The sequence below is a fragment of the Sapajus apella genome, unplaced genomic scaffold (assembly GCF_009761245.1).
Source record: "Sapajus apella isolate SASKATOON/1434 unplaced genomic scaffold, GSC_monkey_1.0 scaffold7, whole genome shotgun sequence".
Taxonomy (NCBI): Eukaryota; Metazoa; Chordata; class Mammalia; order Primates; family Cebidae; genus Sapajus; species Sapajus apella.
This window is the reverse complement of record NW_022436947.1, coordinates 10,429,729-10,454,511: the sequence shown is the minus strand read 5'-3', so window position 1 is coordinate 10,454,511 and position 24,783 is coordinate 10,429,729. Positions and strand designations below refer to the sequence as shown.

The 24,783-nt window shown below is 43.4% G+C and overlaps 1 protein-coding gene and 1 pseudogene across 4 annotated transcripts in view; both read left to right on the top strand.

Annotated features, from left to right (window-relative positions):
• Nucleotides 1-24,783, top strand: part of MKLN1 (muskelin 1) — a 414,229-nt gene that overhangs the window by 122,619 nt on the left and 266,827 nt on the right. The gene's annotated exons all lie outside the window — the stretch shown is intronic.
• On the top strand, nt 13,341-13,880 carry LOC116549937 (annotated as a pseudogene).

Genomic DNA, 24,783 nt, shown 5'->3' with positions numbered 1-24,783 from the left:
CCCTCCCTCCCTTCCTTCCTTCCTTCCTTCCTTCCTCTTTCTTTCTTTCTTTCTGGCAGAGCCTCACTCTGTTGTCCAGACTGGAGTGCAATGGCCTGATCTCGGTTCACTGCAACCTCTGCCTCCCAGGTTCAAGCGATTCTCCTGCCTCAGCCTCCCAAAAAGCTGAGATTACAAGTGCCCACCACCACAGCCCGCCACTTTTGTACTTTTAATAGAGACAGGGTTTCTCCATGTTGATCAGGCTGGTCTAGAACTCCCGACCTCAGTTCATCTGCCCGCCTCGGCCTCCCAAAGTGCTGGGATTACAAGCATCAGCAACCGCGCCTGGCCTGAGTTACTTTTATGTCTAATCCCTTGTAGGGGCCAAAGCAACTTGGATGCTGATCTGCCAACATGTTGACTTCTGATTAACCCCAGTTCTGGGAAGGCTTCTAAGGTTTCCAGTTTGTCTGTTGTTCCTTATGTAAGAGCATATATTTACCATACATCTTGCCCTTAGGTCAAAACAACCTTAACCAAAATCCTACTGTTAGGTTCACACAGCGTTCTTGCCTTTCCCTGGAGAGTAAACTTCAATTGCCCTGAGCCTTCCTTCCCAACAGTACATTAAGTCCTGAGTCTGGGAGTGTAATGGCAGGGGGAGCCTCCATCTGGTCTTGCTACTGACCGGGACATCATGGCTTCTATTTGTATGTCTCTTTTGTCCAAGCACAGTGGCTCATGCCTGTAAGCCCAGCACTTTGGGAGGCCGAGGTAGATGGATCACTTGGGGTCAGGAGTTCGAGACCAACCTTGCCGACATGGTGAAACCCTGTCTCTACTAAAAATACAAAAATTAGCTGGGCATTGTGGTGTGTGCCTGTACTCCCAGCTGCTTGGGAGGCTGGGGCACGAGAATTGCTTGAACCCGAGAGGCGGAGGTTGCAATGAGCTGAGGTCATGCCACTGCACTCCAGCCTGGGCAACAGAGTGAGACTCTGTCTCAAAAAAAAAAAAAAAAAAAAGTTTCTAATCTGATAGGGCAAGAGAGGAGAAGATAAACATTCAGCTAAACAAGGATTGTAGTGGTACAGAGGAGGGGCAGTTAGCATGTCAGGAAAAGCTTCAGAGAGTTGATACTTGAACTGAGTCTCGATCTATTAAGACATGGCTGTCAAAAGATAGTTGGGACAAAGCACTGCAGGTAGAACCCTAATTCTCGCTTCTTCCCCCGTGTATCACCACAGGCAGCCTGAAGCATTTGGCTCCGTCATCTTGAACCTGTACAGCTGTCTTCCCCTTGGTCCAGGTGACATAAGGGCTTCCTTGGAAACAGCAGCGTTTATTAGTGCTGGTTCCAATCAGAGAACTGACATGAGAACTCTACTGTTGCTCTTGTGGTCAGGGCCAGAAAACAGCTGGAGTGGTTTGAGCTCCCTGCGGGAGGATAGACGCGCTGGGGCCGTGCATGTGTGCATGCTCATGCATGCAGATCTGTGTCTGTGTGTCTATGAGTCTGAGTGTGTGTCTATGAGTCTAAGTGTGTGTGGGTGTGTGTCCATTTGGATGGGTGGATAGATGTTTATATGTAGGTGTTGCCACCAAAAACAAAAGTGGATATTCAGAAAACAAAGTGACAGCTCAAAACCTCAGACAAGCTGAAAGACTGCTCAGAGAAGGGGGAGGTTGAAACAACTTCAACCAAAACAAAATGAAACAGAGAAGGAAGTTGCATCAGAAGAGGAAGAATGCCAATGTCATGCTGAAGAACCACAAATGTCGCAAAATAAAAATAACACGTGTGATTCTTATTTTACCTAGTCAAATGCTATTACAGAATTTTCTCTTTAGAGTGTTAAAAATTACTGAAATTATAATATTTAGTGCAGCAAACATGAAGGACACAGAAAAACACAAAAAAATTATTTCTATAATTTTTTAATGTTACATACATCATATCTTATGTATTTGGTTCAGTGATTGATTTTAACTTTGCTTTCTACTTCCATATAAAGGTAGAAAGCATTTTTCTCCGGCATTTAAAAAATATTAAAAACACGTACTGAAATTGACTTATTGAAGAACATATAAAAGGTCTTCTTATTAGCACAAATTGAGAAATTATAATAAAGACACTTTAATAGCAAAGTGATTAAAGATGCCAGAACAAAAAAGTATAGATCCCAGGGATGTTATTACGTTTTTTCATTTCAGTTCATGTAGAAATGTTAGTTCCTTTACCACAAAAAAAATAAAAGAGTCGTTTTTCATCTGATTAGATTCTTTTAACTACAAACATGAAAAATTTATAGGATTGGTTTAGGTGAGTGGGGTTTATAAAAAGTTAATATAACATTGGAATAAGCTTGGCATCCAGGTCTCAGATAAGTCTTTGAATCTATTACTTAATAATTATAGTTCCATTGATTGGCTTTCCATCACCTTCCTAGAATTATAATGACATTCAGTGATTAACTGATTTGCCAATCTCACAAATAGTTAAAAGAATATTGAGTTTGTGGCAGTGAACTAGGGAAGTTTGTGTGCTTTTGTTAAAATGAAAAACCGTACTTCTCAACTGAATGCGTTTTTAGTCCATACATGAGTTTACCAGCAAAGGTAATTAGAGAGTGTGCTTGGGGTGCAGAGTGAAAGGAATTAATGAGGAAGAGAAAGGCACTGATGATAAGGGAATGGAATGACCGAGTATGATGCATACATACTTTACATGCACACAGCAGGGACTCAGCAAAGAACTGTGGAAGGAGAGAATGAGAATGAGCGAAATAAGTGCATGAATAATAAGGACAAAGAAAGTGGCATAAGTAATTAATTCAAAATGAAGTTCAGGCCGGGCCTGCTGGCTCTTGCCTGTAATCTCAGCACTTTTGGAGGCCGAAGAGGGAGGATTGTTTGAGCCCATGAGTTTGAGACTAGCCTGGGCAACGTAGGAAGATTCTGACTCAGCCAAAAACAAACAAAAAAAGCGACCTCAAAAAAGGTAGCTGGGCGAGGTAGCATGTGCCTGTGGTCCTAGTTGCCAGGGAGGCTGAGGTGGGACATAGTTTGAACTGGAGAGGCTGAAATCGTAGTGAGCTACAATGCCACTGCACTCCAGCCTGGGTGACAGAGGGAGACCATCTCCAGTAAATAAATAAATAAATAAATAGAAATAAAGTTTACATTTTGCATCATGACAAGGTTATCACATATTTTCCCTGTGATACTGTCTTGATGATACATAAGGTGTATATTTTTCAGAAGTCGTGAGACCCTTAAAAAAAGAAAACATCTAAAAAATTAGTTTTGGGAAGAAATGAAAATCTTTGCAAAACAGAGTTTTTAGATATTTTAAAAATATCTTTTTACAAGTTTAAATTCATTGTTACTTTAGGAACATAAAAATACGTTAGGTATAAAATGGTTTACTCATAAAATGATTAAATATTTAAAATTATAATTTATTTGAATAATATAAACGTACTAATTGAGACTTTTTGAAATCTTTAAAACTCATTACCAATGGGGCTACGACCTATTGAACTTTAAGACACCAAATATCATTTAGCTTTTGCCACCTGAGGAAAAAAGAACAACAAAAAGAGAATAAGCCATAAACATCACGGTAAAAACAAATACCAACCAGAGTTATGTTTTTTCTAGACCTTCCATAGGCATTTATTTTCAGAAAATGTATAGGAAGAAGCATTTTTTAATAAAAAAGAAAGCATTTTTATTTTATTTTCAAAAAATAATCTAAGAGGGTAGATAGAGGAAGAAGAAGAAAATTGGCCGGGCACGGTGGCTCACACCTGTAATCCTAGCACTTTAGGAGGCTGAGGCAGGCGCGTCATGACGTCAGGAGATCGAGACCAGACCGGCCAACATGGTGAAACCCTGTCTATACTAAAAATAAAAAATTAGCTGGGTGTGGTGACGTGTGCCTATAAACCCAGCTACTTGGAGGCTGAGGCAGGAGAATCCCTTGAACCCAGGAAGCAGAGGCTGCATTGAGCTGAGATCATGCCACTGCACTCCAGTGTGGCGACAGAGCGAGAAATTACCCAAACTCATGAGTTGCAACTTTTTTTTACATTTCTGTTTAACGTGTGAATGTCCCCAAATTTGCCAGTTTCCCTGGTTCCTGGGCTTCCAATCTCCATGTGTTCTTCATCTGCACTTATTTCCTGACTCAGAGTTTGCCAGGGGTCTCAAGTACCACTCTAGAGGACTTGCATAATCTGGCTCGCCCAGCTTGTGTTCCGGGAAGCTTGTCTTTTCTGGTGGTGTTCCCAAGAAGTAGGAAAGAGAAAAGATGATGTGTAGACTTGGGCCAAGTTTTGCTTTACATTTTAAATCTCCAGCTCTTTCCTTCAATGAACGGCAAGCCATTCTCAATTTCTGCTCTTCTGTACTGAAGAATTTAGCATCATTTCCCCTGGAGATTCAAGGAACTTTGCTCTTTGCCCAAAATACCTCTCTCTCCCAAAGCAATTTCCCCTCCTTTGAGAAATGCTGTCATGTCAGGCTGCACTGCCCTTGAACCAGACAACTTTCTCTGCTTGTCTTTATCTGTCTAAATAAAGCTAACCTACATTTGCTGTCTAATTCATTCGGATGCTTGCTGATGCTATTTAAAGCATCCCTCAAGGCCCCGTGGAAAACAAGATGCATTATCTCCAGTAGGGAACCTTTAGGTTTGCTCATCACTTAAGGAATTCAAGAATCTAAAGAATCCATTCAGTCTTCCCTGGTCCAGACATAAAGGACACGGGGCTCTTCATATTTTTTTTTTTTCACTCCAGGCAGTCTTGTTTCACTTGTACATGGCTGGGATCAGTTGATACAAAAAGAGGTAGCAGGAAAGTCATTCTCATTCTCTCTCTCTTTCACTCTCTCTATCTCTGTCTCTCCCTCTATCTCACTATCCTTCTCTCTCTGTCTCGTGTGTGTGTGTGTGTGTGTGTGTGTGTGTGAGAGAGAGAGAGAGAGAGAGAGAGAGAGAGAGAGAGAGTCTTCAGGCTTCATGAAATTCAACTTTTCTGAAGATTAATTGCACAACAGAATGTATGTTTCATCCTGGGCTCTGATGATTGGCTAGCCCACTGTGAATTGCCTCTCAAGAAACAAATGTGAAAGTTCAAAAGCAGCTGTCAGCTTCATGAACAGACTTCTGGTGAGTTTTTGGCTTGTTTCCATCACACTCTTCAGTCTCCATATGACGATTTGTTACAGAACACTGGTACGTCTACATTCCGGAAAGGAAAAGAAAATTCTCCAGGGAAAGGAGCAAAATCTTGGGGATGTAAATAGGACTCCACTGTGAACTTACATATGACTGGGGAAATCTGTTGTATCTTTTTTCAGTTCTGGTATTTCTGTTGGCCTGTCGACTTGCTTAGTGGGAGGGAGAGCTGATACAATGGGACTGTGTTAACCATTGGTGCCCCGCTGCTACCTTAGGCACGCACTTATTATCAGCATCCATTTGTTCAGCTACAATTCTGTGACGTCCATTGCAGTGAGTGAGTCAGAAGCCACAAGCTAACAGGTCTATTCCTTCCCACTGTCACCTAGGAAACCAATGCATCATCCACAGGAAATGCAGGCCCCGATGGGGAGTGTGCCCAGATCGAGTTATAAAGCTGGCAATGGGTTTTTCAAAGGAGGTCAAATAATAATTTGTAGAATCTTAGTCTAGGGTGAGAGGTGGATCCAGCCCCTTGGGCATGGATTGAAGGCTGTCAGACAGAAATATCAGGAGAAATTAATCAGCTAAAAGCATGTAAGATGTCTGCTTGATAAGAAATTGACCAAAGGCAAGAGATATGGAGATATGATTTGATTTCTCTAGCAAATAGCATTTATTTGCCCGATAGCTGAGGGTACTTTTTTGGAATGGTCATAAAGTGTGTGAAATGAGATAGGGAAATTGACAGCACATAAAAGAAAGCTTTCTGCAGAATGAAATGTATATTCTCTTTCTCAGGGTCACTATCCCCATTAAGAAAGTGTGGAGGCTGGGCACGGTGGCTCATGCCTGTAATCCCAGTACTTTGGAAGGCCAAGGTGGGTGGATCACTTGAGGTCAGGAGTTTGAGACCAGCCTGGCCAATGTGGTAAAACCCCATCTCTCCTAAAAATACAAAAATTAGCCAGGCATGGTGGCGCATACCTGTCATCCTAGCTAATGGGAGGCTGAGGCAGGAGGATTGCTTGACCCCAGGAAGCGGAGGTTGCAGTAAGCAGAGATTGTGCCACTGCACTCCAGCCTGGGTGACAAAGTGAGACTCCGTCTCTAACTAAACAAATAGTGATGGAGAGGGCCGGGTGTAGTGGTGCGGTGGCTCATACTTGTAATCTCAGCCCTTTGGGAGGCACAGGCAGAAGGATCACTTGAGTCCAGGAGTTTAAGACCAGCTTGGACAACATAGCGTGTCCCTGTCTCTACAAAACATACTTAAAAATTAGCTGGGCATGGTGGTACACGCCTGCAGTCCTAGCTATTCAGGAGGCCTAAGTGGGAGGGCAACTTGAGCCCAGCAGTTCAAGGCTGCAGTGAGCTGTGATTGTACACCATTGAACTCTAACCTCACTCACCACAGAGTGAGACTCTGTCTCTAAAAAAGAAAAAAAAATGATGAAGAGTACCTTTAGAGAAAACCACAATCTGGTTCCCCGAGCTCTTACTGGTTTTTGTTTGTTTGCTTATTTTTTGCCTATACCTGATTTTATCTTTTCTTAATGACTACAGTTCAGTATAATCCATTGGCCTTAGTGTATATATGTATATATATATGTGTGTGTGTTTGTGTATATACATATATATATGTATATATATGTATATACACAATTTATCAGACAGTATCCAGAAATCTGTGGATACAAGCGTAGTTCAGCTGAGAGAAATTATCTGTACAGTTTCATGCTGTTTGAAGAGTTAACATTTCTAGGCCAATTTACATTCCTATACTGCTATAGTAAGAGATTTTACATCAAAGTACAACGTGAAGTCTAGAACGTACTGCTTGAGACCTAAAGAATGTTAAAAGGCAGAAAAATATCTGAAAAATCACCTGGTCCAACTATCTCATTTGTCACATGAGAAATGATTCTCAAAGAAGTGGAATGACTTGTCTAAGGTCACGTAGTAGGTATTATTACGTATTTTAGAGCCAGAGGAAAGGAGATAGAAGAGATAGGAAGTTTGATCATAAGCTCGAAATTAGTCAACAGTTAATACGGCCACCTCAGAGACAATGAAAATATGAGGCTGTATAAATTGAAGTATAGACTCCTGACTAAGTGGGGCAATTGGTCCATCAAGGGTTGGTCGGTGTGTGCCGCATGTATGAGTCGCTCTTCTGTCCTGAGCACCCATTGAGTAGAAAGCAATGATAGACCTGGGTGTGCCCAGGGGCGGCTAAAGATGGAGATAAGAGTTCTGGTAACTACAAGCTAAGAGAAAAAATTGACAAATGCTGACTATTTAGCCTGGAGAACAGGGGATTTGTTATGGAAGGGATGGGAGGGAGTATCATCAAAAATATCTAAAGCTGGGTGTGGTGGCTCACACCTGTCATTTCAGCACTTCGGGAGGCTGAGGTGGGCGGATCACTTGAGGTCACGAGTTCAAGACCAGCCTAGTCAATGTGGCAAAACCCTGTCTCTACTAAAAGTACAAAATTTATCTGGGTGTGGTGGCAGGTACCTGTAATTCCAGCTACTTGGGAAGCTGATGCACGAGAATCACTTGAACCCAGGAGGCAGAGGTTGTAGTGAGCTGAGATCATGCCACTGCACTCCAGCCAGGGTGACAGAGCGAGACCCTGTCTCAAAAAAAAAAAAAAGGGAGGGGCTATCTTGAAGAAGGCTCAGACTCATTTTGTGTGTCTGCAAAGGGCAGTCCTAAATGGGTGCTAGATAAAAGATGATAGATTTTAGCTCCATATAAGTAATTTTCTAATAATTCAAGCTGATTGAATATATTAAACTGACTGATATGGTAGTGAATTAATTTTCTATCTCAGGAGGTGTTCATGTCTTCATTCATTCACCTGAAAACATTTACTGAGCTGTTGCCATATGCCAGTCTTGCTAGGCACTAAAGACACAATGATGACTAACATGGTCACTTCCTGCAAAGAGATGATAAGTCCATTGGAGGTCATGACGTTATTTATTTGCAGAGACAGGGTGACCAGTAATGTAGAATGCCAAGGAAGAGAAGCAGGCATTGGACAGAAAGAAGTTTGGACTATAGGGACTTTGAGGTTGCTGTCTGTGTTAATTAAGGGAACACGAGCTGCTATAGTAATCAAACCTAAAAAATGTCTCATGGCTCAAGCATGAAAGGAAGTTTATTTCACACTCATCTGACATACACCATGGATGTGGTCATAGTGGCTGATGGTGGTGATTCTCTTCCAAGTGGTAATTCAAGGAACTAGGCCCTTCTAGCTTGTGATTCTGCCACCTTCACATCATTAACACGTGGCATTGATAGGCATTGACACCCTGCGACAGAGAGAGAACATGGAGGATTGCGTAGGGAGGTTTTTATGGGCTGGACCTTAAAATAGGGAAGTGGTGCACATAAACTCTGCTCACATTCTATCCAATAGAATTTAGTCACATGGCCACACCTAGCTGCAAGGGAGGCTTAACATTTAATTGAGCTGTTTTCTTAGCAAAAAGAAGAACCAGGTTTTGATGCAGGGCTAGCAAATCTTTTTCCATACTCTCCAACTCTGAGATTCTATGATTATGGTGGCAGAACCAAGACAGGAATTTTTGAGGGGTGCTGGGGAGGGTGGCAGGGTGCTCCATTTATTTTTTAAAATGCTTTTTATTTCATTTATTTATATTTGTAATTGACTAATAAAAATCATATATATTTATGGTGTACAATATGATGTTTTAATATATGCATACATTGTGGAATGGCTAAATCAAGCTAATTTACATATTATGTGTTACCTCATATACTTATCTTTTTCTTTTTCTTCTTTTTGAGACAAGGTCTCACTCTGTCACCCAGGCTGGAGTGTAGTGATGTGATCATAGCTCATATCTCACTGCAGCCTCAAACTCCTGGGCTCAAGTGATCCTTCCACCTCAGACTCCCAAGTAGCTAGGGCTACAGGTACATGCCAGGCCCAGATGATTTTTAATTTTTTTTTTTGGAGAGACAAGGTCTTGCTGTGTTGCCCAGACTGATCTCAAACTCCTGACCTCAAGCCACCTTCCCACCTCGGACTCCTAAATTGCTAGGATTACAGGAGTGAGCTACTGCACCTAGCCCTCATTTTTTTATGGTGAGAAAGGAATTTTGAAGTTTTCTTGTTTAATGCCAGAGTCATCCCATCCCATGTTTACATTAAATGTCTTCCTGGGGTGGACATGGTGGCTCATGCCTGTAATTCCAGCACTTTGGGAGGCTGAGATGGGAGGATCGCTTAAAGCCAGGAGTCAGAGACCGGCCTGGTCAACCTAGTGAGACCCCATCTCTTTTTTTTTTTTTTTTTTTTGAGACAGAGGTTTGCTCTTGTTGCCCAGGCTGGAGTGTGATGGCATGATCCCGGCTTACCACAACCTCCACCTCCAGGGTTCAAGCAATTCTCCTGCCTCAGCCTCCCAAGTAGCTGGGATTATAGGCATGCGCCACCATGCCCGGCTAATTTTGTATTTTTAGTAGAGATGGGGTTTCTCCATGTTGGTCAGGCTGGTCTTGAACTCCTGACCTCAGGTGATCCACCCGCCTTGGCATCCCAAAGTGCTGGGATTATAGGGGTGAGCCACTGCACCCAGTTTAGAGACCCCATTTCTTAAAAGAAAAAGAAAACCTTCCTGTTAAATGTGTCCTATTAATAATATGTTGTTAACTTTAAAAAAGCAAGGAAAGGCCAGGCTTGGTGGCTCATGCCTATAATCTCAGCACTTTGGGAGGCCAAGACAGGATGATCACTCAAGGCCAAGAGTTCGAGACCAGCCTGGGCAACATAGCAAGACCCCTCTCTATAAAAAATTAGAAAATTAGCAGGACATAATGGTATGTTTTTAGTCCCAGCTATTTGGGAGGCTGAGGAAGAAAGATCACTTGAGCCCAGGAAGTCGAGGCTGCAGTGAGCCATGATCATCCCACTGTACTCCAGCCTGGGTTACAGAGCAAGATCCTGTCTCAAACGAACAAACAAAACTAATGGTGACTACTGTAACTAAAGTTCTGCCCCCTGCCCTGAGACCTGCCATTTCAGAATACTGTAAAGTTAAAAAGCTACCTAAAAATTAGGGGGAGGGGAACTCTCCTTAATGTATAAGAAGCAGACTGAGATGCTGCTCCAGGTTTACTAGTAATCATGTCTAACAAATTAATAATTAAAAGGCAAATACTTAAATATAAATATTGGCAAAGGATATAAACTAAAAATCATATAAAGAGATCTCAATACCTATCATATAAACATTAAAAAATTTTTCTCAAAATGGAGAGAAATAAATGAAAACTAATATATAATATAGACAAAAGCACATGGAAATAGGAACACTGATATTTTTCTGATGCAGATATTAGTTGGCAAAACCTTTCCAGAGGTAAATTTGAAAACATATTAAAACATTAAACTAATTCATACGTATAACCTGTAATTTCACTCTACTAATTTGTCCTAATAAAATAGTCGGACAAACATAACCATTTATAGCAAATAATATTAATATCAACATTTTTATGAGTCCAGCAAAAGGTGGATTAAATGACATAGTAAGCAAATGGGATACCAAGCTGTCATGAAAGAACTAGCTACAACTAAAGGAAAATCCTGCTACCCATTATTAAGAAAAAAGAATGATTCAAAAATAGACACAGAAAAGTGTATACGCCTTACAAACCAGTGAATCCTAAAAGACTTTTGTTAAGACAAACTGGCTAAGAGTGATTTAAATTTAGAAAGGCACCTTGGCCGGGCGCGGTGGCTCACGCCTGTAATCCCAGCACTTTGGGAGGCCGAGGCGGGTGGATCACGAGGTCAAGAGATCGAGACCATCCTGGTCAACACGGTGAAACCCCGTCTCTACTAAAAATACAAAAAAATTAGCTGGGCATGGTGGTGCGTGCCTGTAATCCCAGCTACTCAGGAGGCTGAGGCAGGAGAATTGCCTGAACCCGGGAGGCGGAGGTTGCGGTGAGCCGAGATCGCACCATTGCACTCCAGCCTGGGTAACAAGAGCGAAACTCCGTCTCAAAAAAAGAAAGAAAGAAAGGCACCTTGGTCCTTCCAAGATTTAAAACTAGGCAGAGCCCTCTTCTTGCTGCTTTTAATTCCATGGGCCACTTTATTCATAATAGACCTGTTCATACATACTGAAAATCAGCCCCAGCAGCCTTGGTGAGCTCTGCCCATAAAGAACTACTTAGCAACCTGTAATCCCAGCACTTTGGGAGGCAGAGGAAGGTGGATCACTTGAGGCCAGGGGTTTGAGACCAGCCTGGCCAACAGGGTAAAACCCTGTCTCTACTAAAAATACAAAAATTAGTCAGGTGTGGTGGGACGCACCTATAATCCCAGCTATTTGGGAGGCTGAGGCATGAGAATTGCTTGAACCTGGGAGGCAGAGATTGCAGTGAGCTAAGTTCGCTCCACTGCACTCCACCTGGGTGACAGAACGAGACTCTGTCTCAAAAAAAAAAAAAAAAAAAAAAAGAACACCTTAGTAGGCCGGTGGGGAAGTGGCTCGTGCCTGGAAATCCAGCACTTTGGGAGGCCAAGGTAAGAGGATCACTTGAGCCCAGGAGTTCAAGACCGTCCTGGGCAACATAGTGAGATCTTGTTGCTACAAAAAATTTTTAGGGCTGGGCGAAGTGCCTATAATCTTAGCACTTTGGGAGGCTGAGGCGAGTGGATCACAAGGTCAGGAGATCAAGACCGTCCTGGCCAACATGGTGAAGCCCTGTTTTTACTAAAAATATAAAAATTAGTCGAACATGGTGGTGTGTGCCTGTAGTCCCAGCTACTCAGGACGCTGAGGCAGGAGAATCGCTTGAACCTGGAAGGTTGAGGTTGCAGTGAGCCAAGATTGGGCCACTGCACTCTAGCCTGGACAACAAGAGTGAAACTCTGTCTCAAAAAAAAGAAAAAGTGGCCAGGTGTGGTGGCGTGCACCTGTGGTCCCAGCTACTAAGGAAGCTGATGGCACCACTGCACTCCAGCCTGAGTGAGATCTTGTCTAAACAAAACAAAAACAAAAACAAAAACAAAACTCTTTAGCACTGTCCCCACGCCTAGCTTTTAAGTGCTTGAACACAATTTTAGTTTTCACATGAATTAATATTTGGATCATAGGCAGTCAAAGCTGATGCCAGTTCTCTAATCACATACTCAATATTGTTTCCATTTCTTTGATTACTTTTCCTCATTTTCTGCTAATTGCTGTTCATTGCATAGACTCTGCCAGCATTTTTCATGTTTTGAACCTTTTCATCTTTCAGAATCACCCTATTGACTAAGGATCTGCCTCTTACCCACTTGCAACACATGAGTTTTCTTACTACATTCAATCTGTTAATCTGTTTTATTTTCATCATAATCCTAAACCTATCCTCAACAGCACATTGAGCATTCTGAACTGTTTTTGGAATTATCAGACGCTGGGGTTAATCATGTTGCAAAATACCTAAGATTAAATACAGTAAATCTGCTGGTAATGGAAAACTAGCTGGCCAAGGCTAAGATGACCACAGCCAACTGCTGTTGTCATCTGCTGAGGGAAGGCAAAGTGGAAACACTTTTGCTTTTGGAGGAAACTATTTTCCGTCTCCGTGAAAGTTCACAGCTGGCTAGGTGTGGTGGCTCATGCCTATGATCCCAGCACTTTGGGAGGCTAAAGCAGGAGGATCAGTTGAAGCCAGGAGTTGGAGACCAACTTGGCACATAGCAAGACTCCATCTCTACAAAAAATGTTAAAAATTAGCTGGATATGGTGGTGCATGCCTATAGTCCCAGCTGCTCAGGAAGCTGAGGTGTGAGGATCCCTTGAGCCCAGGAGTTTGAGGCTAAAGTGAGCTCTGATTGCACACTGCCCACTGCCCTCCAGGCCAGGTGACAGAGACCCTGTCTCTAAAAAAAAAAACAAAAAACAGGAGGCCAGGCACGGTGGCTCACACCTATAATCCCAGCATTTTGGGAGACCCAGGTGGGGCGGATCACAAGGTCAGGATAAAACCCTGTCTGTACTAAAAACACAAAAATTAGTCAGGCGTGGTGGCACACACCTGTAATCCCAGCTACCCAGGAGGCTGAGGCAGCAGAATCGCTTGAACCTGGGAGGCAGAGGTCGCGGTGAGCCGAGATTGCACCACTGCACTCCAGCCTGGGTGACGCAAGGCTCCATCTCAAAAAAAAAAAAAAAAAAAGGAAAGTCCCTTTTTGCTGTAGGCTGGAGTGGTTGCTGCTGAAATGGGCAAGCTCATGAAGCCTGGGAAGGTGGTGCTTGTCCTGGCTGATCGCTACTCTGGATGCAAAGCGGTCATTGTGAAGAACATCGATGATGGCACCTCGGATCGGCCCTGCAGCCATGCTCTGGTGGCTGGAACTGACCGCTATCCCCGCAAAGCGACAGCTGCCATGGGCAAGAAGAAGATGGCCAAGAGGTCAAAGATCAAGCCTTTCGTGAAAGTTTATAACTAATCACCTGATGCCCACACGGCACTCTGTGGCTATCCCCTTGGACAACACTGTCATCAATAAGGATGTCCTCAGAGATCCTGCTCTGAAACGCAAGGCCCGATGAGAGGCTAAGGTCAAGTTTGAAGAGAGATACAAGGCAGGCAAGAGCAAGTGGTTCTTCCAGAAGCTGTGGTTTTAGATGCTTTGTTTCGGTCATTAAAAATTAAAAAAAAACAAAGGAAAGTTCACGGATGGCCAAACTTTTCCACAGCCACGGTACCATTCTGTTGAAGGACATTTGAGATGGTAGTCATCAAATTACATATAAATACCTAATCAACCACAATTATTTTTGGATAGCTCAGTTGGTTTACATCATCTGGATTGGCAGAAGCCGGGGGTTTGATTTCCGTGTCGGCTGTTTAGCACATGAAGAAAAATTGTGCCACTCAAATATTCTATACCTATGTCTTGTGATCTCACAAATACCTGCCCTTCAGGGGACCTACATATAGTATGTTGTGGGACAGTCATGTCACTTCCACAGTCCATATACAGAACAATGCCGTTACTGACCTTTGTAATAATGTGTGACCCTGGACTCTGCAAACTCAAAACCTTAAGTAGCCATTAACAGGAAAGAAGACACCTTAGTCACATATTTAAATTTTTTAAAAAGTGTGTCAGGCTGGGCAAGGTGGTTCACACCTGTAATCCCAGCCCTTTGGGAGACCGAGGTGGGTGGATCACCTGAGGTCAGGAGTCAAGACCAGCCTGGCCAACAGGGCGAAACCCTGTCTCTATTAAAAATACAAAAAATTAGCCAGGCATGGTGGTACACGTCTGTAGTCCCAGCTACTTGGGAGGCTGAGGCAGGAGAATCACTTGAACCCAGGAGGCAAGGTTGAAGTGAGCTGAGACTGTGCCACTACACTCCAGCCTGGGTGACAGAGCAAAACTCTGTGTCAAAAAAAAAACAAACGACAAAGATGATTAGATCGCAAGATTCTCCAAATGTAAAATACGAAAGAAAGTCAAAAGAGGCTCATTTTTCTAATTGAGATTAAAAAATAGTGTGGTACCTGATTTCCCACTACTCCCCAGGGACCTGATGACCATTAATGCCTATTGAGTTAGTATTCGGGGATTTGCCAAAGAGCAGGTCAGTGTCCCTTGAGAATGCTACACATTTCTCAAGGCAGAGAAGGCTAGAGATTCACAACTCAGCTTCTGGCTCCAAATGCAATTTTCTCCCTCTGTTTTCATGACCCGCTCCTCCCTCCAACGCCAGAGCTGCAGGCAGCTCTCTAAATAACACCATGTCCCTGGCCTCCTAGCTCCCATTTGAACATTTCAGCAGGGCTCCTCTGAAGTCGGCCCCCCACCACCTCCCCTCTCGCAGGCTTCTTGTTCGCCTGAGTCAGCCTGTGACTCACCTCACTCATTAGTGGAACTCAGAATGCCTCTTCATCCTCTGGATCCCTTTCGTCTCCGTGCTTATAACTGGTCTCCTGGCAGTCTAAGGTCTATGGACAGCCTCGAAGCTAAAAGGGGGGTTGTTACTAAGATGGTCTGCTCAGCAAAGAGGTTGGCAGACAGCAAGTAGAGTTACAGTGACGATGATGATGGTGATGATGATGATGATGATGATGCATGCAGTCGCCTCAAAAGGACTTGGGGGGCCAGATTTGGCATCTCTGCCTGTGTTGGCTCATGGGATAGCAGCACAGGGGTCCTTGATTCTTATCCCTTTCTTTTCTCTTCCTAGTCTTTTTTTTCCTTCTTCACCCACCCCTCCTCTGCACACATGCCCGAATGTACAAGGTGAATGTTTCTGGGCTCCACTGTCTGTGGAAAGTCAGAGAAAAGAGCAACATCCTTACAAGGGGGACACTCTTTTCTCCAGCCCTTGCAGCTCTGTTCTCATTTCTACTCTTGATTTTACATTCCAATGCTTTCCGCTTTGTGAGAGGTGGACTGAAGCGATGAATGAGAAAAGGCTTTATGCCTTGTTGGTGCCTCTTGGGCGTATAAAAAAAGCCCAGTGACATGATACTAATAAGAAACTCTAAATTCACAGTCAAAAATATCAGAACCAAAGCACTGTTATTAATTCGTTAATGTTACTTAAAGGCCTTTGTAAAATGGTGACCCAGTCAAGTGCTGCGTAACGACATTTCGGTCAGCATCGGACAGCATGTACAATGGTGATCCCATAAGATTATTATACTGTCTTTTTTTTTTTTTTTTTTTTTGAGAAAGATCCTCAATCTGTTCCCCAGGCTGGAGTGCAGTGGCACGATCTCTGCAACCTCCATCTCAATTGCTTGAACCTGGGTTCAAGCAGTTCTCCTACCTCAGCCTCCCAAGTAGCTGGGATTGCATTTGCCCACCACCATGCCCAGCTAAGTTTTGTATTTTTAGTAGAGACAGGGTGTCACCACATTGGCCAGGCTGGTTTCGAACTCCTGACCTCAGGTGATTCCGCAACCCCCCATCACCACTTTGGCCTCCCAAAGTGCTGGGATTACAGGCGTGCACCACTATGCTGAGCCCTATACTGTCTTTTTACTGTACCTATTCTATATTTAGATATGTTTTGATACACAAATACTATTGTGTTACAGTTGCCTACAGTATTCAGTATAGGAACAGGTGTACAGGTTTGTAGCTTAGGGGCAATAGGCTATGCCAGACAGCCTAGCCTAGGTGTGCAGTGGGCTTATCCCATCGAGGGATGCGTAAGCACACTCTATGATGTTCACACAACGATGAAGTCTCCTAACAATGCATTTCTCAGAATGTATCCTGTCATTAAACAATGTATGACCATACTTTACTCAGCAGGGTCCAGACAGTTTTCGTTAAGTCCTATGATTTCTTTTGAAAGGGACCCTAGAGACCATCCTGTCCACCCTTTTGTTCAATCAGCAGACACGTGATTGCTGTGCACCTGTGATGATCAAAGCTCAAGCCAGCTGCCCTAGGGCTGCACCTCTGAAGCCCCTGAGACGCAGATCTGGTTCTGGAGGCCTGGGAGGGGGCCCAAGTTTCTGCATTTCTATAACTTCCCTGGGGATGTCCATGCCGCCAGCCCACAGACCACACTTTGAGTAACAAGACTGTAGGCACTCTGCACGAAGCTAGATGAGGCTTGACTTGTCACCTGAGAACATCTGGGGCCATAGGCTCCATGAGGCTGCCCTCTGTACCCTGCCTCATCAGCTGCTGATACTTGCTTGCAAGGCTCAGGGAATGCCGAATTATTCTTTCAAGAGCTCTTGGCTTTCTTGTGTCTTCACCCCCAGCCAGGGGTATTAAAATGAGAAGAATCAGGTTTGGAATTAGGACAAGAAAAAGGGCCCATATAGCTTTACCCTGGACTATGAAGTCAAGTCTGGGCCATCTTACAAGAGAGCTCTAAACCCGCATTTTAGGCAGATTCTGTTTAACAATGAAGTATCTCTTTGATTGCTACAGAGATCTCCTTTTATGATTTGTTTGCTCATGTCCTTTGCTGATTTTTCTACTGGAGTCTTTGCCTTTTAATTATTGAGTTGTAACACTCTTTATTACAATATTAAGCAAAATCCCCCTTCCTCCAATAAATGGTATTATTCTTTTTTTTTTTTAACTAATTTTTTGTAGAGATGGGGTTTTGCCATGTTGCCCAGCCTGGATTCCTGGCCTCAGGTGATCTGCCCGCCTCAGCCTCCCAAAGTGCTAGGATTACAGGTGTGAACCACTGTGCCTGGCTGTTTTTGGTCTTTTAACTTTATCTATTAAATTTTGAGTTTGGAATCTTGGACTCTGGGCTACCAAAAATTTTCTTGCTAATCTGAGCAAGAACTTTTGCTTCTTGTGATATAATTTCTTTCTTTACCTGTAGATGGAGGGGATAAAGATGACCTATCTCGAGGCACCGTTGAGAGTGGAAGAAAGCATGTGTGTGGTAGTGCTGTACAGATGTAGGACGTAGTTAGTTTGTTTTCAGAGACTCTATTAATCTGATCGTTTTATTGAACCTAGTGTGGGACAAGGCAGACTGGTGCTGGCAAGGACAAATTTTGTTTTGTTCAGTTTTTAGTTTGTTTTGGTTAGACAAACACTGTTGATACTTCTAAGTACTCTGAGTTGTAACTTCTCATCATGTTCAGATACATAAGGCAGAGTTGGAAGCTGCCTACTGTGAGCTTTATATGTGTGGAGGTGCTTGCGATTTCTGTTTACCTTGCCTCAACTACAATTATACCTTCTAAGTTGTCAACAGATGCAATCTTCCACCACTCCTAAATGTCCAATCAAAACTGCTTCAGTACAAGTCAAATGACCAGGTTGTTCCTTGGTTGCCACAATTGCTGTCTCATCTCTATTAGAACTTTACAGTTGTTAAAATTAGTTATTTCTATAGGAGACGTTATTAGACTAGTAGTATTCCCATTTGAACTGACAGGATTTTTGTCTTAGCTTTAAGAAATAGAAGATTTGTACCTTTCCCCCATTTATGATGTTTAATGCCTTTAACTTCTCTCCATTACTGCCTTTTTTATTTTGGGGTGTGTGTGTGTGTGTGTGTGTGTGTGTGCGCACGCGTGTGTGTGTTTGAGACAGGGTCTCACTCTGTCACCTAGGCTGGAGTGCAGTGGTACCATCATGGCTCACTGCAGCTTTGAACTCTCAGGCTGAAGCAATCCTCCCACCTCAGCCTCCCAAGTAGCTGAGACTACTGGTGTGTGCCACCACACCCAGCTAATTACTTTTATTTATTTTTTTGTAGCGATGAGGCTTCCCTATGGCTGGTCTCAAACTCCTGGGCTCAAGTGATCTGCTTGCCTCAGCCCCACAAAGTGCTGGGATTACAGACGTGAAAAAGAAAATAGTATAAACAACTACTAGTAGTAAAATAGAAATGTCTGAAGACAACGTTTTGCCTCTAATTGGTATTTTTTTTTTAATACAGTCGAAGGAAAGAGTATCTACTGGTAAAAATTTACCTATCACCCAGGCAGAGATAGGTACCCCCTCTCTCTGCTGGTACCCCGGTTACTCTTTCTACAAACGAATCTGCCTTATGGGTTCTTATACTGAGCATAGATGCAGCAACAAAAAAGTCAATATCATTGACTCTCATCCATTTGCCAAGCACTGTGCTAAGTGCTTTCACATACATTTTCTCATTTAATGGATCTTTTGCTTACGTACTGCAGGGGGTGAGAGTGTGCCTTTGTGTTGCTCCATCCTCTACCTAGAGTCCTCTTTCCTCTCTGTCTGTGTAAGCCTTGTAGTGTTAGCAAGGAAACTCAATCTGAAGCAAAATCTGTTTTTTTTTTTTTCTCATCTCGTCCAGGTTCACAGTGAAAAGTTGGTTGGTTTCTCATTTCTGGAGCTGTGTTGCTGATTTCAGAAAAAGTAGATGGAACAGGGCTGAAGGAATGCTCTTTAATACCACACTATGTACTCACGTGGGTGGGCACCTGCCTCTGTGAGAGGTATCTCTTGTTCTGGCTTCTTTCCCAGATAATCTATTGCATTTTCCGGAAACAAGAATCCATATACATTCAAGTCTTCCTTTGATTGACTGACTTACCTGTGAACACTAGTCACTTACCGCTTTCCTCTCCTTTTCCCACCCTAAAAACCCCTCTCCTGGAGAAACATAACTGGTCCTCTCCATTCCCGAGATTACCTGGCATTTTCTTCTCTTACAGTGGTTCCAAATCTTGGACTCCACTAAGAAAAACATAGCGCAAGTGAAGTTACACAACCAGTGAGAAAGGAATCTTCCCTGGGCAATGAGATGAGGGCTGACTCACTATCTCAGCTCTTAGGAATGGCTCTCCAGCTGCTGATAGAGGCCACATGCGTTCAGCCATGAGGTCATTAAGAATCTCCCTGGTGACTAACAAAATGGAGGCAGCCAGGGACGGCCAGAGCTGAGCTGGGGCAACTGACCCATTTGTAGAAGTGCCCTCCAGGATGGAGGCCAGCAGTCTAAGTCACAATGGCTTGGCAGTGTAGCCACTCACAGCTGGTGCAATCTGGAGGATGATTGGCACCCAACAAAAGAAGTCTCTGGTAAAAGATGTACTTACAATCACTGTGTGGAGACATGTTTATTCCAGAGCTTATTATTCATTCTTTCACTTGTACAACAGACATTTGACCTTGCTAGGCACTGAGCTGGAGGCTGGTATATTCCTTGTTCTCAAGGAATTGACAGTTTAGCAGAGAGGCAGAAAGGGGAACTGCACAGGAAGCATTAGGAGGATTTGGATGAGCACTTACCTCCAACTGGAGAGTCAGGGGCACTTCCCCGAGAATGCGTAGAAGGCTTATATAGAAAGGGAGAGAAAGGGGCCTCCAGGTGGAATAGCAGCCATGCCCAGCCAAAGAGACTAGAGAGAACACGTATCCTTGGGGATGCAAAGAGGGTTGGTGTGGCTGAGGTCGGAACATGCAGGGGAGGGGGCAGGAGATGCTGCTGGAGAGGGAAGTGTGGCTCAGATTATAAAGGTGTCTTCTTGCCTGTCATGCTGGCGGGCAGAATTCTATCCGGCGGGGTCAGAAACCACTCACTGACTTTCTGTGCGGGAAGGACAGGGGCAGGTCTGCTTTTTGAGAACATTTTCTCAGTGGTTATAATGCAAAGATTGGACGCAAAGAAAGCAAGCATGAAGTACGAGGACCACTTTGTAGAATCATGCAGTAATTGAAGAAGAAAATAATGTGGGTCCAGTCATAGCAGAGATCACAGGGATGCAGAGAAAGAAGAGTGTGAGAGATACAAAGGAGTTGCCCCAGCTGACCATGGTGATCAGCCACAGGTGGGGCCCAAAGAGCTCAGAGGAGCTTCAGCTTTCGTGGGTGAGGGGAGATGATGGGAGGAGAAGGCTTGCTGGAAGGAGGGTGAGTGCAGGCTGAAGCAGGAACCCAGGGAAGAGATCCTTCCATCAGCCTGAATATCAGTGGAGGAAGGTGAAGGCAACTCAGTGGAGTTGGTGCTGCTCCAGGTGTCCCCCAAGGGAGGCTTGGTGACAATTCCAGATACCATTAGCTAGAGAGGAAGGCTTCTAATGCACGGCCTGGCTTGTTAAGACTGCATCTTGCAGGACTGAGGCTGCAGATGAGAGGTCTCCAGTACCTGCAGCCAAGCAGGGCCTGACAAGCTGTTTCCATGGAGATGCGGTGTACGCAGGAGGGAGTGAGTAGGAGGGCTGATCCGTTCCAGAGCCTTGGGTCACAGGGCTGTGACAGGCTAACAGATAAACAGCAAAAAGACATAGTCAATCAGAAAAGGATGTTCAAAACTATTTGCAGTTAATTGGGGGGGTTGTATCATCATAATTCTAGATTAAGTCTAACAATTGAGAGGGATTGGGGTAAGCCACTTAATGATCCTGCTAGTTATTTTAGGTACCACTTAATGAGGGCAGGGGAGGTGGATGCCAACTCAGGCTAACTCCAATTTACATACACCATCTTAAGTCCTTCTACATCCCTGGACTCCAAGTAGCTGCATGTCACTCCCAAGTGTGTGTAAAGAAACAGGTTTCTGGTATAGACATGGGAAATTAATATTTTTTTCTTTGCCATGCTAATAGCAGTAATACACAGGAAACCTACAGAGCTCTTCAGAAAACTCAGATGCTGGGGAAGCCTCAGATCGGATATTGTTATAAGCAATTTGAAGACCATTCTGGACTGGGAGCCAGCAGAAATGGGGCCCCAACCGTGCGTGCGTGCGTGCATGTGTGCATGCATGCGTGTGTGTCGTTTTGACCATCTTAAAGTGTATAATTCTGAGGCATTAAGTATATTCACAATCTTGTATAACCACCATCACCGTTACCAATTTCCAAAAATTTACTGTCTTCCAAAACAAAAACTCTATAACCATTAAGCAATAAATCCCATTTGAGCACCGAAGCACTAAGCAGCCTTATTTTGCTGCAACAACACAGCCTACCGGGCAGGGTGATGCTTCGGCTGCTGCACATAAGGAACCTGGGTTGGCTTGAGTCAGTTGCTCTCAGTTCATGCCTAGGGGTTTTGGCCAAAGTCCTCGTCTTATACATCAGCCTGTTAGACCTAGTCTTTGGGAAGAGACTGATTTTAACCATTTTAATGACTGCTGGGACTTGACCTCCATCTCCAAGGTATTCAAATGGCTGATGGCAGTGATTTATTAAGAAGTCAGTAAAAATGGAGTCAGGGCCACAGGCCCTCATGAAGATCCTTCCTGCTGGAGGCAAACTTTGCTCCGACATTAGTTGGGCATAATTGTAAAATGAATTGTCAAGGAAGCAACTTCATTTTTTCTTTTTTTTTTGAGACAGGGTCTTGCTCTCTTGCCCAGACTGGAGTGCAATGGTGTGAGCAAGACTCACTGCAGCCTTGTCCTCCTGGGCTCAAGCAATCCTCCCGTCTTAGCCTCTCAAGTAGCTGGGACTACAGGCATGTGCCACCATGCCAAACAAATTTTTATATTTTTTGTAGAGACAGTGTTTTGCCATGTTGCCCAGGTTGGTCTTGAACCCCTGGCCTCAAGCAATCCACCCGCCTCAACCTCTCAAAGTGCTGAGACTATAGGCATGAGTCATCACTCCTAGCTCCAACTTCATTTTAGGCAACCCAAAACAATAGTACCAATAAATAAATAAATAGTGCCTAGGGAAGACAAGTCATGATTCTGGTTTAAAATGGTAGGCCATGACCAGAAGATCAGAACCTGAAATCCCAAATGTCCTATTCCCCTTTCTTCCACAAATTTTATATATATATATGGGTCAAGGCTCAGTCTGGAGTTCACAAACTCAAAGCAGCAGTAGCCCCCAAGCTCAGACAGATACCTCACAGATGCATGATGTCCACCACGAAGAACAGCAGGGGCAAAAGCAATGGACTTGACCTAATGAAAATTGTTCCACTATAAACACAATGTTAACTACATGCCTTGTTTTGGGGATCATAGTGAGATAAGTATTTTAGCACTATATATTTTAACATCACCAAGAAAACCAGAAAAAGAGCTAAGAATCAAATTTTGTCTCCTGATTCCTGATCAAGTGGTTTATTTTGATTAGTGTCTGTGGTGCTCTCTTCTTGGAATGCACAAGGGAGATGGTTCTTAGAGCCTCTTACAAAGTTTTTATTTGGCCAGGGAGTAATCTGTAAACACCTTTATCTCCAAATGCACCTCTCATCTAGTGTTCATATTACACTGATTTTTCATTAGAACCCAAACCTTGAATAGGAACTCAGACAAATGTTGCTAGCAGGCAGGCACAAGTTTAGTGTTATCAAGATCCTGTTAGGAGATGATTTCCAGATGGTTGTCTGAGGAGATCTACAGACCCAGGCCCAAGGAAACAACCATTATTTCTAAGACAACCATTTAAAATCTCTGGAAATTGTCCTAACGTCATACAACAAATGAAGAAATATTTATTCAGGAAAATCTACCAAATCCTGGTAAGAACAGTTGGGAGTAGACGGCATCTGAACCAAAAACTGTTCCCTCCCTCCCTGCCCAAACCCCAACTAGGTCAATGTGATGGAAGATCCAACCTGAGGGGGTGTTGTAAGAACAGACCTCTCTCCTCCCAGAGACCAGTCACAGACTACATTATCTCCCTGGGATAGAGCAGGCCACCAGCATTTCTCATCCTCCCAACTCCATGCTGCAGAGGCTAAGTTCCAGGCAAGTGTGGCCAAGAGGTGGGTGATTCCGTTCCTCCAACAAACCCCTAACTATAGGGCAGAAGCTCTCCCCTAGATGCAGTACGTTGATAAAACTGGGGCTCCAATTGTCCTCACCCCAGTTTTTTTTCTGGGCAGAGGTTCCACAAAGGGAGATACAAGTCAAGAAGACAAGAAACCACGGCCCCCACCCAGTGCCCTGGTTATGAAACAGCATCATCACTCCAAGAAAAGTGGGTCACTGCCCCTGCCACGGTTCCAGAGCAGAGTCTCAGAGATTCTGTCCAAGAGAAGAGGCAGGTGATGAGAACAGAGAGGCCTGAAGCTCTTCCAAAAGGAACTGGCTTTATTTAGAACAAAGCATAAAGAAGTTCAAGCTGAACTTGTTCTTGTAAACAATGGAGAATTTAGTGAAAAGCAAGAGGAAGCTGGTAGCTCAGTGTGCCCAACAAGCTAAACTGTAGGCTGACTGGTTTACCAGGGAGAACCAGGGAAAGAGAAAGCTAACAAGAGCCATCCTGAGGTCAGAACAAACCTCAAGGACTGACCTCAAAAACTATGCCAGCAAAGATGCTTAAATTTAATTGGAACATAATATGGAGCAATTTATACCCCGGGGCATTGTTGGAAACAATAGAATGACTACCAACTAGAGGATCCTTACAGCTAGGTCTCATACCAACAGAGGCTGAGAACTTAACAGAGAGAGGGCAGGGAAAGAGAGAATCAAAGAGAGCTTTGCTAAAATGATTGTCATTCCAAGGGAGCTGTGCATATGACCAACCCTGTACCTTTTGAGGAGAAACATTGGAGATTTCACACTGCAGGAAAATAGACTTCACTAAAATAAACTAGCCAAGTTACTAAAGAAATGAATAATAATAGTAAGTCCCAGGTTGGGAGTATCAGTATTCAGAGTTGCTATAGTATATAAAATGTCCAATTTTCAACAACAAAAAAATATAGTACATTCAAAGAAACAAGAAATATGATGTGACTCATGTACAAGGGGGAAAAGTAATCAGCAGACTACCTGAGGGCTCAGATATCAGACTTAGCAGACAATGACTTTAAAGTAGTTATTGTATGTTCAAAGAATTAAAGGAAACCATGCTTAAAGAAGTAAAGGAAGGTATGATGACAATGCCTCATTAGATAGAGATTATCAATAAAGAAATAGAAATTTTTTAAAAAAGAATCTAATGGAAATTCTGGAATTGAAAAGTACAAAACTAAAAAGAAAAATTTATTAGAGGGGCCCAATAGTATATTTGAATTGGCATAAGAAAGAATCAGCAAATTTGAAGATAAGAGATTATTTAATCTCAAGAAGAGAGAAAAAAGAAGGAAGGAATATGAACAGTCCTCAGAGGAATGTGAAATATCATTAAACACATCAACATCTGCATAATGGGGTTACCAGAAGGAGAGGAGAGAG